The following is a 15,298-nucleotide window of genomic DNA, read 5'->3' on the forward strand; positions in this document are numbered from 1 at the left end:
ATTTTCAGTTATTATAGTAGTTGTCCATAGGACTGGCGACCGTAAGTTTCCCCAAATCTCAAATATCTAATTAACGCCAATTAATTGTTAACGTAACGACCGCACATTTACTTTCTTTATTAATTTAACCCTTTTCTCAGAATTAGTTTCCACCAATTTCACTTGCATTTTTCCTTTCATTTAGATATAACCCTTTCCTCCCTCTTTACCGACAAATTAACTTCGGTGACGATTGCTTTTCCCAAATTTCCATTAGCTGCACGCGGTTTAATTTTTCACTGTCATTAAGCTAGATAAGTGAGGGGGAGGTTACAAGCTCTCCATGCTACTCTATCCTGTGCAAGCTTCTTCATCTCCCAGTACCTACTGCAGCCTACATCTTTCTAAATCTGCTTAGTGTATTCATCTCTTGGTCTCCCTCTACGATTTTTACCCTCCACCCTGCCCTCCAGTACTAAATTGGTGATCTCTTGATGCCTCAGAACATGTCCTACCAGCCGATCCCTTCTTCTAGTCAAGTTGTGCCACAAACTCCTCTTCTCCTGAATTCTATTCAATACCTCCTCATTAGTTATGTGATCTACCCATCTAATCTTCAGCATTCTTCTGTAGCACCACATTTCGAAAGCTTCTATTCTCTTCTTGTCTAAACTATTTATCGTCCATGTTGCACTTCCATACATGGCTACACTCCATACAAATACTTTCAGAAACGACTTCCTGACACTTAAATCAATACCCGATGTTAACAAATTTCTCTTCTTCAGAAACGATTTCCTTGCCATTGCCAGTTACATTTTATATCCTCTCTACTTCGCCCATCATCAGTTATTTTGCTCCCCAAATAGCAAAACTCCTTTACTACTTTAAGTGTCTCATTTCCTAATCTAATTCCCTCAGCTTCGAAATTCTGAGAAAAATATGGGGAGACGGGTAATATAGAATATGTACAAGAACCAAGAGGGAGTAATAAGAGTGGACGACCGAGAACTAAATGCTCTGATTAAGAAGGGCATAATACAGGAATGTAGTCTTTCACCCCTATTGTTCAATCCGCACATCGAAGAAGCAATGAAGGAAACAAAAGGAAGTTTCAGGAGTGGAAGAAAAATTAAAGGTGATAGGATATTATAATACAATTCGCTGGCGACATTGCTATCCTCAGTGAAAAAGAAGAAGAATTACATGGTCTGCGCAGTGAAATGAACAGTCTAATGAATAAAAAATATGGACTGAGATGAAAGTAATGAGAAGTAGCAAAAATGAGAACAGCGAGAAACTTCCCATCAGTTTTGATGCTCACGAAGTAGGTGAAGTTAAGGAATTCTGCTACCTAGGCAGCAAAATATCCAATGACGGATGGAACAAGGAGGACTACAAAAGCAGAATAGAACTGCCAGTAGGGCATTCGTGCCAAGAGAATTCTGCTTGTATAAAATATAAGCCTTAATTTGGGGAAGAAATTTCTGAGAATGTACGGATTATTATGTAGTAGTGAAACGTGGACTGTCGGAAAACCGGAACAGAAGAGAATTGAACTACTTGAGATGTAGTGTTTCAGACGAATGTTGAAAATTAGGTGGACTGATAAGTTAAGGAATGATGTGGTTCTGCGCAGAATCACAGAAGACAGAAGTATGTGGAAAAGACTGACAAGAGGAAGAGACAGAATGATAGGACGTCAGTTAAGACATCAGGGAATGACGGATTGAAATTCAAGAAAGCTTTTACTTTGAAATAAACACAAGACACTGACCAAAGCAATGACAACTCTTTGAAAGTAAATTTCGTTATCTGGTGCTAACATTCAATAAAGTGTTTGTGTATAACATGCTTGGAACGTCCTTAGCATGCTACCGAGGAAGTGGTCGAGATTTTGCCGCTCAAGCCAATCATACTCTTCGACTGCGCCGCTCTTGAGGTCAAACGTGTGAGGATGGTTCCTGCGACGAGACACTGCAGTTTCAACTGCTATCAAGCCTGCCTAGTTGGGTTCATAACTGCAGGTGTCTCTCGCTAGTCTACTCAGTTGGTGCCTGCACCGGGTGGAATGATGATAACAGCGTTAGATAGGAGTTTGGGGAATCCTATTCCGATACCGCACAGCACCCAAATTAATCTCGGTAGTGATTAGAGGCGGCCGACTCCCGTGATTTCTGCCGGCCCAATACATGACTTCATCCCTGCTGAACGCAGGAAACAAAATGCTTAAAAGCGCTTAAGTATGAATCAGAATAATACCTTCTTTCTTGGGTGACTTGAATATTTTTCTTTATTTTTAGCTTTTTGTTTCATGATCCATTGTTTCAGGTTTCTTCTAGCTGGTGTCTGACCCGTCTTCCTAGCAATCCACAGTGCAGAAGATTATGTGCTCTTCTTCGTAATCAACTCCTAATGGCCAAATTGATATGTCGGCTATCGTCATTAACTGGTTTGATGACATGTGACCACTATAAGGGAGACACCTTCTTCTATCGCTGTAGTCATACATTCCACAATACCTGCACACGGCGGTGACGAAAAATTATTTCTCTATTTTTTTCTCTTTGGTTTCGTGAACCATTGATTCAGGTTCCACTCTAGCTACTCTCTCACCCACCTTCCTTGCACTCCACTCAACAGAAGATTCTTCGTAATGAACTCCTTGATACAGTTTGTCAGTAATAGTCGCCGAATCGTGTTTTTTGACCTCATGTGACTACTAAGAGGAAGATGGGTAGCGTTTTATGTGCCACGATAGCGTTGATATTCGAATGACGCGCTATGGTGTACCTCAATTCAGTGGTCAACGTCCCACGCTGAGGACCATTCTTGTCATAAAGTGGCAGTGCGCTCAAGAACGTAAGTTGAAATTACCCTTCAATGTATGTTGTTAGACTGAACAGTATTTCTCGCTGCACACCTGTCTCTGTTGGTAGCGTTGGCCCACTCGTCCACCAGTTGCGGTACTTAAAGGTGTGTGCCCGCTAAATTCCCAAACGACTAAATGAAGACCATGACGAACAACGAAGGACTTTTTATGCGGAATTGCTTGCGCATTACGAGACTGATTGTGTCAATTTTTTGTCGAACATCATCACAGGCGATGAACCATGCGCTCTTCACTTTGAACCGGAAACAAAAAAATGGTTAAAATGGCTCTGAGAACTATGGGACTCAACTTCTGAGGTCATTAGTCCCCTAGAACTTAGAACTAGTTAAACCGAACTAACCTAAGGACATCACAAACATCCATGCCCGAGGCAGGATTCGAACCTGCGACCGTAGCGGTCTTGCGGTTCCAGACTGCAGCGCCTTTAACCGCAGGCCACTTCGGCCGGCGAACCGGAAACAAAACGTCAATCCACGAAATAGCGCCACCCCCACCTCTCCTCCGAAGAAAAAAGTTCAAAGTCGCATCCTCACAAAGTAAAATCAGGGCGACGGTCTTCTGGGCCCGTGAAGGCGTTATTCTGCTGCCTATTCTGTTGTATGTCCTCCCTCACGGTGCAACGATCAACTCTGAAGGTTATTGTTCTACCCTGAGGAAATTGAAGAAATCAGTTCAGCGTGTTCATCGCCGCAAAAATACAAAAGAACTTATCCTCCTGCATGACAATGCAAGGTCTGACTTAATTCTGTGTAAGTGAGAGGAACTCACCAAACTTCATTGTAATGTTCCTTCTCGTCCACCCTATAGATGAGAGCTCGTAGCTACTGACTTCCATCTCTGTGGCTCAATGAAGGATACACTCCTCGGGATGCTGTAGGTGGGATGATGGGAAGGTTATTGGCTCCGACGTAGACTACTAAAGTGGGCATACATGTCCTCCTGGTAAGATGGCGTAAGGACGTAGCATTGAGAGGAGATTATATTGAAAAACATGGTTTTATAGCCAAATCCGAGTGGGGAATAATATGGTGTATTGGAATCCTGAATAAATCCAACCTTCTTTCAGAAAAAAAGTGTTACATTATTTACGAAGCACCCCTCGTAGGAAGAGCCACGTCTAATGGTGTAGTATAGAGAGTAAAATTTGAAACTGGTGAGCTCGGTTCTGTAGCGCCTTTGGACTTGAGAGCTCGGCTCGTTGCATGCAGTTTGTACGTGGCGGCCGCGCCGCGTGCGGTGCGTGAGGGCGAGCAAGCAAATTCCGGCGCATTAGCCGCGCTACTGCCGCCGTGGCTGGTGGCGGGCATCAGGAGTGCGGGCACGCGCAGCCCTAATGGGCTCCCGGGCTCGCTTACCTGGCGGGATCCCCGCTACCGCCACTGCTACTGGCGCTGCCTCCGCTACTGCGGTAGGCGCCGCTGCCAGCCACCCGCAACACACAACAACTTGTGGGAAGACGCTCCGCGCCGTCGCCTGGATACAACTGCCACCTTCTGCTGCTTCTAGAATGCTCTCCTCTGCAGAGTTGCTATGTCTCTACGACAACATTCACTTACGAAGCTCTTTAAAACTATATAAACAGCATCAAACGACCATACATTCATGGAAATAAGGATTCATACAGTAGCTGGTGACAAACTACGATGGTGTGTTGGGACAGTAAATCACCCACAGTGCCGATACGAATAAGTACGATGATGTACCGTCAGATAAACATGTTCTTAGTAATGAAGCTTCCCGTATGCCATGAATCTATTCTGGGAAAATAAAATACACTCCTGGAAATTGAAATAAGAACACCGTGAATTCATTGTCCCAGGAAGGGGAAACTTTATTGACACATTCCTGGGGTCAGATACATCACATGATCACACTGACAGAACCACAGGCACATAGACACAGGCAACAGAGCATGCACAATGTCGGCACTAGTACAGTGTATATCCACCTTTCGCAGCAATGCAGGCTGCTATTCTCCCATGGAGACGATCGTAGAGATGCTGGATGTAGTCCTGTGGAACGGCTTGCCATGCCATTTCCACCTGGCGCCTCAGTTGGACCAGCGTTCGTGCTGGACGTGCAGACCGCGTGAGACGACGCTTCATCCAGTCCCAAACATGCTCAATGGAGGACAGATCCGGAGATCTTGCTGGCCAGGGTAGTTGACTTACACCTTCTAGAGCACGTTGGGTGGCACGGGATACATGCGGACGTGCATTGTCCTGTTGGAACAGCAAGTTCCCTTGCCGGTCTAGGAATGGTAGAACGATGGGTTCGATGACGGTTTGGATGTACCGTGCACTATTCAGTGTCCCCTCGACGATCACCAGTGGTGTACGGCCAGTGTAGGAGATCGCTCCCCACACCATGATGCCGGGTGTTGGCCCTGTGTGCCTCGGTCGTATGCAGTCCTGATTGTGGCGCTCACCTGCACGGCGCCAAACACGCATACGACCATCATTGGCACCAAGGCAGAAGCGACTCTCATCGCTGAAGACGACACGTCTCCATTCGTCCCTCCATTCACGCCTGTCGCGACACCACTGGAGGCGGGCTGCACGATGTTGGGGCGTGAGCGGAAGACGGCCTAACGGTGTGCGGGGCCGTAGCCCAGCTTCATGGAGACGGTTGCGAATGGTCCTCGCCGATACCCCCGGAGCAACAGTGTCCCTAATTTGCTGGGAAGTGGCGGTGCGGTCCCCTACGGCACTGCGTAGGATCCTACGGTCTTGGCGTGCATCCGTGCGTCGCTGCGGTCCGGTCCCAGGTCGACGAGCACGTGCACCTTCCGCCGACCACTGGCGACAACATCGAAGTACTGTGGAGACCTCACGCCCCACATGTTGAGCAATTCGGCGGTACGTCCACCCGGCCTCCCGCATGCCCACTATACGCCCTCGCTCAAAGTCCGTCAACTGCACATACGGTTCACGTCCACGCTGTCGCGGCATGCTACCAGTGTTAAAGACTGCGATGGAGCTCCGTATGCCACGGCAAACTGGCTGACACTGTCGGCGGCGGTGCACAAATGCTGCGCAGCTAGCGCCATTCGATGGCCAACACCGCGGTTCCTGGTGTGTCCGCTGTGCCGTGCGTGTGATCATTGCTTGTACAGCCCTCTCGCAGTGTCCGGAGCAAGTATGGTGGGTCTGACACACCGGTGTCAATGTGTTCTTTTTTCCATTTCCAGGAGTGTATGTTACACTCCGCACGGTCTACGACTGTACACAGTTTGTATGTCAGTATTACATACATGCTGTCATTTGACAAGCCATAAAGTGAGTAAAAAGTATGGCTATCGAAAAGACAGACTCTGCACTGTTAGTGAAAATGTTTTGTGTGAACGGCAGCAATTACCCAGTGCTTGATTGAAGGAGTACTCCGACAGAAAGGTCTGAGGAGTGGCCCGATGTCATTAAATTGTTTAAAGAGGATGATAATGAAATTCGGAAACACGGGTGAGATTGGTGTGGCACCTGGAAGAGGAAGGCGTCAAGAGGAAGGCGTCCTATCATGGTAGAAGTTACTAATGAGGTTGCTCTTCCTGTACCTGACCGTACAGTACCTTCCCCGTGTAGTACCAGTGCTCATGGAGCGTCACCAGAACTGCCTATCCCATGGACAACTCTACGAACGTTTTGCGGTCTATTTTACAATGCTACCTGTACAAGATCCAGATGGTACAGTAGCTGAAACTTAATGACCCGCAGCAACGTTCTGAATTTTCTTAACACGGATCAAAGTTGATGATGTGTGGCTGGCCAATATTGTATGGAAGGACGTGGCATTTTTACTGCGCAGGATTCAGTCAATACACAGAACGGCCGATTTTGGGGTACTATTAAACACCATGTTATCCACGAAGAGCTACTGCACTCGCCGTGTGTGACTCTGTGGTGTGGGTTCACAAGTAGCTTTACTCTCCGTCCATTCTTCATTAAAGAAAACACACCCATGCAGCCAGTCTGGTGTATGGGATTCCTGCTTTGGAAGAGCGCAGCTGTGTGGAAATCACAGTTTTCATTCAAGATAGGGGAACACCTCATGTTGTTCACCCAGTGAAAGATCTGTTTCACGCAGCCTTGCGTGAACAGTGCTATCCACGGAGGGTTTCCAGATACGTGGAATGCAAGAACATTTGATCTGCATCGATGTGACTTCTGGCTCTGTGGATGAATAAACAGCGGACTTCTTTCAACCAAACAAACGGCTGACTCAGTCCCGGAGTATATGCCACAATTGTATAGTCGTGTGGCGGCCGTGAAGCAATAGCACGTCGGACGTGGGTACCGTGGAACAGCAGAAGGGGACGCAAGGGGAAGGAAACGAACGTTGAGGAACGAAACATCGTTGTCGCCCAATATCTTCAACACAAGACGTATGCCGAAATTGCGAACATCATAGGACGAAGTCGAGCGACTGTGAAATCTATCATTAAGCGATATAAGGACAGAATTGTAGTAATAAACAGCGAACAACAAGCTCGTCCACAGAAGCTTACAACAAGAGAGACCAGAATGCTACTAACAATCATCAAGCAAAACCCTAAAACTACAGCGTCGGCACTATCAGCACTTCCGAAAGGACATCACTCCAAGGGCAGTTCGTACCATTCTCAATCGTTCGGGCTACAGAGCCAGGGTCCCGAGACGAAAGCCCTACATCAGCAAAAAGAACAGGAAGTAGTAGATGGAATTCGCGATACAGAATGCAGTTCGTACCATTCTCAATCGTTCGGGCTACCGAACCGGGGTCCCGAGACGAAAGCCCTACATCAGCAAAAAGAACAGGAAGTGGCGGATGAAATTCGCGATACAGAATGTATCCAAGACTTCTGGGATACAGTATTGTTTAGTGATGAAAGCAATTTTAATATCGTGCACAATGATGGTAGGATCGTGGTCTGGAGATGACCGAATACAGACCTCGACCGAAACAACATTCAACCCACGGTGAAGCACGGAGGTGGTGGGGTGATGGTATGGGGCTGTATGTCAGCCTCCGGTGTCGGAAAATTAGTGTTTGTGGAAGGTACCATGGACAGATTTGTGTATATGAACATTCTCAAACAGATCTTACAACAGAGTGTTGAAGCCTTGGGTCTTCCTAGAAATTATTACTTCCAACAGGACAATGATCCCAAACATAAGGCGCAAATTGTCCGGCTGTGGTTGTTCTACAACATTCCACTGACTCTTAAAACACCAGCTCAGAGTCCGGACCTGAATCCCACCAAACACTTGTGGAGTGAGCTGGAAACACGAGTGAAAAAACACGAGTTCCGTAGTAAGGCCTCTTTGAAAGAGATTCTCCAAGAAAATTGGTTCGCCCCATGCCACGGAGTTTGCGAGAAGTAATACATCGGAAGGGTATGCATACGAAGTATTAAACATGTTATGGCTTTGTTAGAAGTGTCATTTTCTGTTGGTGTATGAATACTTAATTCCCAGTGCAGTAGAGAACTTGGCAGACGTTTTTGTATTTTGTTTTGTAAAGGCTTGTCCATTCTCGTTCTATATACCAGCATAGTTGCATTGGCGACTGGCCAATGTGTATAGTGCATATCCAATTAGTGTTTTTGGTTTCATATTGTCAATGAAGGCAGTTTACTTTTCCACGCTCTAGTGTATGAATACTTATTTCCATTATTGTAAGCCGATGGAGGCGTTCCAAGTTATCGGACAGTGGTCATAAAGTTTCGGCTCATCAGTGTGTCGTCAAGTTTCCGGACGACCACGTCTGACCACCAAAAGGGAGGATCGCTTTATGGTGCATGAAGCACATGGTAACCGCTTCACGTCGGTGTCTGCCATCTGATAAAAGGTAATGGACTTCCAACAACATTCTGTGTGTTGCGCCACTGCTCAGAGACCAGCAGCAGATAGACTTATGAGCGTTTCACGCATAGGCTGCCGTTAACACCAAAACTCAAAGTGCTGCGTATGGTCTGGTGCCGTGACCGGGAAACAAGGACTGCCCATGAATGGCACAGCATCGTGTTCATTGATGAATCGCATATCAGCAGTACCTCGAATGAACACCGTCAGCGAGTAGGACGTCGAGCTGGGAGAGGTCCCATTGTTCCATCAGTTATGACCTTAGAGCGTACCTGGTAGTGATTGAGGGAACTGTTACTGCGCAATGGTACTCTGTTCTGAAGCCACCGTACAACAGTCATATGGATCATTATTCACAATGTCACGCACCAAAATGTAAAATGTGTGATATATTTTTCACTTAAGCCATTACATAACGTCAATGGGTTAATGTAGCTCCGAAACATTTTGTTGTAAATATATCACATGTTTGTTACTTGCTACTTAACATTCTGAAAACAGACACGACGGTGTGTCGCGGCCATCGTGCGTCCTCGTGTGTTACCTCTATGCGACAGTACCGTGTCTCCATTTTTCAAAAGTACAACACTCGTCCACATATGACACATGACTTTATAAAATGTCTTCTTGATGATGAAGTACTCGTGCAGCCAACAAGACACGTCGCCGATAAAACGTGTGTTGGACCAACTCCATCATAGTGCCAATATTAAGGACATTAAGGACCGGCTGCATTTTCGGGCCGGCTTGTCTCAGCAGGGGATGTAATGGGTCTAAGAGACCCTTCCAAACAGAATCAATTCATGCATCCAGGTCACAAGGGTGTGACGTCATGCTGATAAGTGGGCTCAGCCAAGTTCTTCGTAAATTTGACTCGATGCTGTAATCACTGAAATAACGTCACCTATCCTCTCAAACCGTTAAGTTTCATTATTTTCTTTCTCCCCTTCTGCTGGCTTCACTTTGTTTTGCCAGTCAGAGTAAAAAAAACGACTTTATTCGTTTCAATATTTACATGTATTTCTAAATAACTCGGCCGAAAATGCCCAGAAAGACCGCGAAGGTAGAATCTGACAGACTGCAGCTCATAACGAGACCTACCAACAGTCGTTATTTTCAGCGCACCATTCGCGAATGACACAGGAAAGAGGATAGTATCAGAGTTACATAAAGTAGCGTTCACCGCACACGATAAGAAGGCTCGCGGAGTAATGATGTAGATTTACAACTTCGTTTTCACAATTACATGTGTACTCTGAGAATCACTATCAAGTGCACGACAAATGGTATCTTTTTGTTACGGCATTTATTCTGATACATCCACGTTCCATTTACACAAGAACCATGTGAAGGTTAAGTGCTTATACAGCTCCAACGTTCAAATTTCTTGTTATATGACTTTTTCACATGCTGCTACAGCTTTGCCACTGTGACTGCTGGCTGCAAATTTGTTATGACTCGGACAATTGGTTTAGCCCACTGCGGCTGAGAACGGTTGGGTGTGTCTGATAAAGATGAGTTCACACGCGCAATTGTAAAATTGCAGCGAACTTACGAATTGTTGTGGTGCACCGGTAATGGATGCTAGTCTGTGTGCGACATTGAGTGCTCTAGAGGGTACAATATCCAAGGCGAGAAGTGTTAACTAACAAGTCTACACTTCTAGGAGGAAATAAGACGAAGCAGTTACAGTGAGGTGGTACATTTAAATACTTCTTAACATCTCCGAAGTTAATAGGAAAGTAGCTCACGGAACTATGTGATCTCACGAAAAGTGAGCTGATATCACGGGTAAAGTAAATGTATCGTATGTACCTGTGTACAAAAGTTATAAGCACTACGAGAGATTTATGTCCTGACATTCATATAAAGTAACGTTTTGCGACTAGGCATGACAAAAGCATTGCAGCATAACATTATTTTGGCAATTACATGTTCTAAAAGTATTATCGTTCTAGAACACAGGATCATTTCTTTAAAAATTTACAAGAATATAATTTAGATTTTTGTGCTGTAATTTAAATACTCTAGAATATACACGGACTGTGTTTCACATTGATAATCAGAAAATTGTTCTCCCAACTTCCGATGAAAAAACCCATTAAAATTTTAATGATAAAAACCAGAGAAGAGGTATGAAGTAAAGGAATTATTTTTCCCAGAAATATAACAGCGCCTGCGCCGTTAATTAATAAAAGAAATTAGTATAATGGTATATCTGAAACGGCAACGACAAAAAAGTAAACAGAGGAAATTATTTTGCCCCCTAAATATAACGGCGTCTGCGGAGATAATTAATAAAACTATCTTCACTTGGTGGATAGTGAAGTAAACGGCCGAAGCATATAACACTTCTACATAGAATATACTTGAAAGGAGAGACAGCATTGGTCGTATATTTTTGTTTATTATCGCAAAATCGATTTTCGGTCACTTAATGACCATCTTCAGTGCTGTAATATATAACTTAAATTAGTAAGCACTGGTGTCAATAAGCTTACGGCCATCACATAGAGTCTATGTGATCGCCGTAAGCTTATTGACACCAGTGCTTACTAATTTAAGTTATATATTACAGCACTGAAGATGGTCACTAAGTGACCGAAAATCAATTTTGCGATAATAAACAAAAATATACGACCAATGCTGTCTCTCCTTTCAAGTATACCCATTATCTGGTCGTAGTGCACAGGACACTATGGAGTCGCCAATCAATTCTACATAGAAGTCAGTGCATACAGCCCTGACATTATTACGTGAATAGTGTTAATGTTGTTGTGTTGTTGCATATAGCAATAGCTTCTCCTGTTTTCCTAATTCAATAGTTCTCATAAAATTAAAACGCTACACATAACAACCCATTACTTCTGTGTCAGTAACACTTCGTGGAATACATGAAAAAATCCCTCCCATTAAAAGTCACATAAGTGCAATATACCTTTCAGGAAGATTTATATATGACAGCTGCATATATGCTTCTAGGACATGGCAGCGGATTACGTTGTGCGAGAACGACAACATTTCGTAGCTACCTGTTGTCTCCAGAGAATGCTTCTGTACGCTGCTGGAAACCGCTACCGACGTCCGCTGGGGAAACTTTACTCATGCTCCAGGTACTAAGAAACTTTCGTAGTTTGGGACTCCAGGGAGAGAAGTAACAACGTGGCACAGAGTACATTGTCACGTGCCCACATACACTCTGTAGCCAAACCTCGTCATCTTTCCGCCTTTACGTAACTGCTGATGACTTACCGTCAGAAGTGTATGGAAGAAGAGTGTCGAACAACAGTGTGTAATTACTGTAATACTGAAAATGATCACCATTGAGGTACACGTCTACAGCGTTTGTAAAACACGGAATATCCCCCATATACTGAGTTCGTAACAGCCATTTCATTATTGAAGAAGCATCCAGTTCTGCTTCTTTCTCTTGATAGGATAACAATAAGAATTTTTCAATATATAATACACTGTAAGGAATCGCTATGTTCCAGTTAATAAGACAGAGTAATTCGTGGTTGGCTACAAACAAAGTAATGGTAAGAAAAGTACTCGTACAACCACTGATTTATTTTTCGTAACTATCTGTCTCTTTTTTAGCTGTAGGGCTTAAACCCATTTTAAAGTTTTGAATAAATTTTGTGTCCTTTGCATCATGGTGAGTGAAAAGTATAGCTCCGAGTGCTGGAAAGCTGACAACAACCAGACAAGAGCTGTGTTCACCTAGTGCCGATCAATTTCTTCTTTTTCCTTGAGTCATCGGACCTCTGACTAATTTCTTGCGACTAGATACCATTTCCTCTTTTGCGTCAACGTAGGACGCACCACATGTCCTCTATAATTTGTTGGATCATTCTCTATTTTCCTCACAGATTTTGCCCCTACAGCTCCCTCTACTACAACGGCGTTATTTCCTAAGATATGTCCTACCGTCCAACCCCGACCTCTTGTCAGTACTTTCAATGTGTTCCTCTCTTCACCGTTTCTCCAGAGAACCTCCACATTCATAATATTTCCAGTTCACAAAATTCTCAACATACTTTAGTAGCAGAAACGCTTCGATTTTCTGTTTTCCAACATTCCGTGATTCACTACGATACTATAGTCCAAATGCCATATGTTTGATACTAATAGATTTCCTTTGTTTGCAAAGAGGAGGAGGCGGCAGGGAGGGAAAGGACTTGAAAGGGAAGGAAATATTGATGTCAGTTGCATTGGGACTTTACGCGAAATCAGCGTCGACGAGTGGAACGTAGTACGTCCTGCTTACTAGGCAGTAGCGTTAACCACTGCGAGATCCGGACGCAGTGTCTATGGTAAATGCGCGGACATTCCAGGCACATCTCCCAGCCGACACGAACGCCACCAATCAACAGTGCCTGTCTGTGTTCTCCGTGTTTGCTACTTTGAGATCCCCGCAGGAGGTCGCATGTAACTGTGTATCCGCATTGAAGGTGGTGGATACTTCGCCATCCGAGGCGAATCAATTATGTGAATATGTTTGCATGTTTACTGTCCTTTCGGACGTTTCTGAAAGAACAGACGCATTACCATCATTTAATTATTATCTTTGGTCTTCTTAGTCCCCATACATACATTAAGTTTATCGCTAATCTTACTTCTACTGGTACTCATTACATTCGTCTTTCTGCGGTTCACACATTGTCCAAATTCTGTACATATTAGACTTTTCATTGCATTCAGCACGTTCTGTAACTGTTTCTCACATTTGCTGGGGATAATGGTGTCATCAGAGAATATCATCACTGATATTCTTTCACCATGACTTTCAAATCCACTCTTGAACCTTTATTTTGTTTCCGTCATTTGTTTTTCGATGTATCGGTTGGAAGTAGGGATGAAACGTTCCACTCTATCTTATACCCTACTGCCTCTGAACATTTCGTTGTTGCTTTTATATTCTTATTAGTCCCTCTTCGTGCTTTTACATGTTATACTTTATCCGTCTTTCACTATAACTTTTATTTTTCTCAGAATTTCGAATATCGTGCACCACTTTAGATTGCCGAACGCGTTTTCAAAGTTGACGGTTGCTATAAATGTTTCTTGATTGTTTTTTAAGTCTTACTTCCGTTACCATTCGCAACGTCAGAACTGCATCTCTTGTGTCTTTACCATTCCTAGAGCCATGCTTATCGTCTTCTAACAGAAGATCAATTTTCTTTTCCATTTTTCTGTAAGTTGTTCTTGTCAATAACTGGGATGCATGATTCATTAAGTAGGTTTCGCATTCTCATACAGTTACACTACTTAGGCCGTTCTCGCACTTATCTGCCCTTGCTGTCTTAGGGATTGTGTGGACAATTTGTCTCCTAAAATCTGATGGTATGTCTCCAGGCTCATAGATTTGACAGATTAACTTGAATAGTTTCTCGGTTGCCACTACCCCTAATGATTTAAGAAATTCCGAAGCAATGTTAACCTGCACTTCTACTTTATATGATAGTGAACCTTCCAGAGCTCTGTTAAAACGACTCTGATACTGCATGTTCCATGTCACCCTTATCGATCCTTCCTCATAGAGGTCTTTAATAAACGAAGGACCTGCTCTTTCCTCAACGCATACAACTGTGATTCCCATTGCACAATACCTTTGTTTTGTCTTCCACGTGCTGTTCATTTGCAGTTAATTCCTGGAAATAGTAAGAGTTAATTTTTGTAATTAGGGAAAAATCGTTTTTGGTGCAACTCAATGAGCGATTAAATCGAATTAAGCTGATATAGCGTTGCGATACTGTGAAAAATTACTCATGACTGGTGTATGGATGCTTTCCTCTTTTCTTCTTGTTTTTCACAGTTAAACGGTTGTTAGCGTGGGGAGTTCGCCTGTGATCCTCTCCCTGCGGAAACTTTGACGGTGAATGTGCTCTGCTCTGTTATCGAGTACTGTTAAAGCCCTTGAAGCTATTGCCGGCAGAATGGCAGATCCATTCAGCAGGAGCACTTATAGTGGAGCTCGGTCTCTGAAGGACACTAGAACAACAGTATCCGAGCAGGTGGACTACCTCTCTTATCAATACCTATTCCTGGAATTGACGCCATGCATTCAGCAGCTCAGTCTGGCATTAGGACACACAACTGTGATACCGATATCAGTGAAACGGACTCTGGACACTTCAGGGTAGATGGGCAAGTCAAGTAAAAGGCATTTATTTCCTTCCTCCTTCACATCTGACCGCACCTTTCCTCAGAATTAGAAGACTTCCAGGCGCGCACAATTAATCACTGAACTTTCTCTATTTCTCACATCTTCACCTACATTAACATCATCATCTGCCGCTGCAGCAGCACCATCAGCAGTATCCATTTAAAATAAACTGCTAGACAAAGGCTACCTCTTGTCCTTTTCCACGCATTACGATCCTCAGCAATAAGCAATTATGGTACTCCCGCATTTCTTCTAATGTTCTCTACCTACTTTCCATTAGACCGTCGTCTATGTCCTCTTCCGAAATCTAGAAAAGGACTCTCACAGCATATTGGCCGTCCACTAGACTTTTACGTCCACTAGACTTTTACTTGAGTTACGCATTTACCCCGAAGTCTTACCCTCACATTTAATTTCCAA

Source organism: Schistocerca nitens, chromosome 1, assembly GCF_023898315.1.
Source record: "Schistocerca nitens isolate TAMUIC-IGC-003100 chromosome 1, iqSchNite1.1, whole genome shotgun sequence".
In the NCBI taxonomy this organism is placed as follows: Eukaryota; Metazoa; Arthropoda; class Insecta; order Orthoptera; family Acrididae; genus Schistocerca; species Schistocerca nitens.